The sequence below is a fragment of the Pinus tabuliformis genome, chromosome 1_2 (assembly GCF_031772625.1).
Source record: "Pinus tabuliformis cultivar Carrire ecotype Pingquan chromosome 1_2, CPIR1, whole genome shotgun sequence".
Lineage (NCBI taxonomy): Eukaryota > Viridiplantae > Streptophyta > Pinopsida > Pinales > Pinaceae > Pinus > Pinus tabuliformis.
The window spans coordinates 737524100-737526738 of NC_142298.1; the positions used below are offsets into that span (position 1 = coordinate 737524100).

Consider the following 2639-nt stretch of genomic DNA (forward strand, 5'->3'; position numbering starts at 1 on the left):
AGCGCAGGAGACCACGCTGCTCACCGTGATACTGCTGTTGTTACTACAAGCGTGTTTTATGTTGCTGCTGTTACAGGTATGACTGGAACCGAAGGGAATAGCGTGGGATAAGTCCATTATGGGTTCTGGTGGCTCGCAGGGAACAGCGCAGTTACATGGAACAGCGTAGGAAACCATTGGGTTCACGTTATCATTCATGATTTCAGCACGTTTCAAGGTGTTATCATTCATGATTTTAGCGTGTTTTATTCTGCTGGAAACCTCAGCTACACTGTCTGAACCTTTGCTGCCTTTCGTTTCTTCGCTGTCTCTTGTTGGAATCGTTGGAATTGTTTCTGCGCTGTCTTCCTTTAAGGCTAGATTGCTTTTCACAGTAGGTAAACCCACGCCTTCTTCCAGCTTGGACAGCTTCCTGGACTGTCTTACCCGGGCAATTCTACCCTCTGCCTGGGCCTTCAATGCAGCTTTTGAATCTATTTTGACCATCAAAAATATGATCCAAACACTACTATAGTATGATTTTTTGAAAATTTTTAAGAGATTCCAAATACTTTTAACCCTCTGGAATAATTCCTGGCCTCCTTAAACTACTCCCAAAATAATGATTGAGTGACTTTAGAGACGACTTGACCTCTACAAACTACTCCCAAGATAATGATAGAGTGACTGTTAGAGCCGACTTGAAAAGAGTTATATATGGAAGAAATGAAAGTTTTAATTAGACCCGTGAACCCACTATTTAAATAGAGAGAGAGAGTCCTTGAGATTGTTTGGTTTTTCAAGCGCAGGGGCATTTGCACTCTGAGGGTGTTTGTTCGTTCCAGAGCGGACGATATTTTCTGTTTGTTTTGTACCTTCATCAAGAAAGCTCTCATTTCTGGGGGTGCCATCTGAAGTGAGATTTTCATTGATTGCACAAGAGAAATAGTGTGGAGGGATTGAAGAGGAGGCAGGATGCCAAGCCGACCGAGCGGGCCGATAACTCAAGACTGGGACCCTGTTGTTATCCACAAGCGTCCTCAAAAGGCGAGTGAAGTGCGAGATCCCAAGGCAGTTAATGCTGCATTCAGAGCAGGCGGACAGGTTCAGAGCATTAAGAAGTTTGAGGGAGGAGCCAACAAGAAGGTTCAGCCTCCTATCAATACCGGCAAATTAGACAAGCAGACGAAATTGGCCGTCCTGCAGAAGGTACCTGCAGAGGTTCGCCATGCGATTCAAAAAGCGCGCGTTGATCAGAAGATGAGCCAGGCGGAGCTAGGGACGCGTATAAATGAGAGAACGCAAGTAATTTAGGAGTATGAAAGTGGTAAAGCTATACCTAATCAGGTCGTCCTGTCTAAGATGGAGAAGGCCCTCGGTGTTAAACTGAGGGGCAAACAACTCAATTGCACTTCCAAGTAATTGCTTGGCGTCACCAGTACATCGTCTAGTTGACTTAATGGCTTCTTTCTTGCTCATGTTATACTGTTTGGCATAGATTTTGTTTTTACAACACCAATTCTCACTTTGTTCATGTAAAATACAACATGAGTTATCTATTACTTTATCTTTATAGGATTTTATTTTTCTAAATTACTTCAATGAAGAATTAGTAGAAAATTCATTAAGTGGCGTGTAGATAAAGATAAAGTCATAGAAGTGGCTTAGATCCTACTAGGGAGAGGATTTTCTAGAGGTTTAAAAAATGTTTAGAATATTTTTTTTCCAATTACTTTTCAATATAGTGATTTTAATGGACCTTGTTAAAATGTAATTTATTAGATTTTTTCCTCAATGATTTTGTATATGTATGGAAAAAAAAGCTAAATTAAAATGATTTTATATGTAGTAAATTAAAAAGCTACAAGGTAAATGTTAAAAAAATGATTTTATACATGTATGGAAAGAAAAGCTAAAATGCTATTTTTTTACAAGATATCATACCCATGTCATATTTACACATAAGAAGTGAGAGGCTTTTGTTTCCAGCATAGCTTTGGAAAATTGGAAAATTTGGTGATTTTAAATATTTATATTTTAAATTTTTCATTTTCGTTGGTAAATTTATCAACCATAATAGTATCTATAAATATTGGTCTCTTTTTCATATATAAGTTTATCATTTTAGAGTAATCCTTATAATAAAGAATTTTTAAATGAAGAAAATTATTAGTTTTAAAAATAAGTGGGCTTAATGACATTTTATGATGGGTAGGTTAATACTTTTTTTTTTTTAAAAGATAACATCAAAATTTTAGTGAAAAAATTTTAATGATCTAAATTTTTGATATATTATAAATTAATGTTTTTAGAGATTTGGTTGGTTTTAAAAATTTCTATTTAAATTTCTCGATTTTTTATAGTAGTATACACAAATGTGAACTCAATATGAACACCAAACATATGTGAATTTTTATAGTAGTATACACAAATGTTGACTCAATATGAACAACAAACATATCTGAACCATCATCAACCATGGTGAATGACGATCAACCATCATCGACCATTTTCAACCATGGTCCAACGTCCAATTGTGACGAAGATTGTCTCAATATGAAAAACAACCATGGTCACATTGTGTCAAAGATTGTCTCATTCTCCAATGTCACATTGTGACAAACATGGTCAACCTTGGTCCAACGTTGCATTGTGACAAA

The 2639-nt window shown here is 36.4% G+C and overlaps 1 pseudogene; it reads left to right on the forward strand.

The window, feature by feature from the left end:
• Nucleotides 1-923: 923 nt before the first annotated feature.
• LOC149207878 (multiprotein-bridging factor 1c pseudogene) lies at nucleotides 924-1401 on the forward strand (annotated as a pseudogene).
• Nucleotides 1402-2639: the final 1238 nt, after the last annotated feature.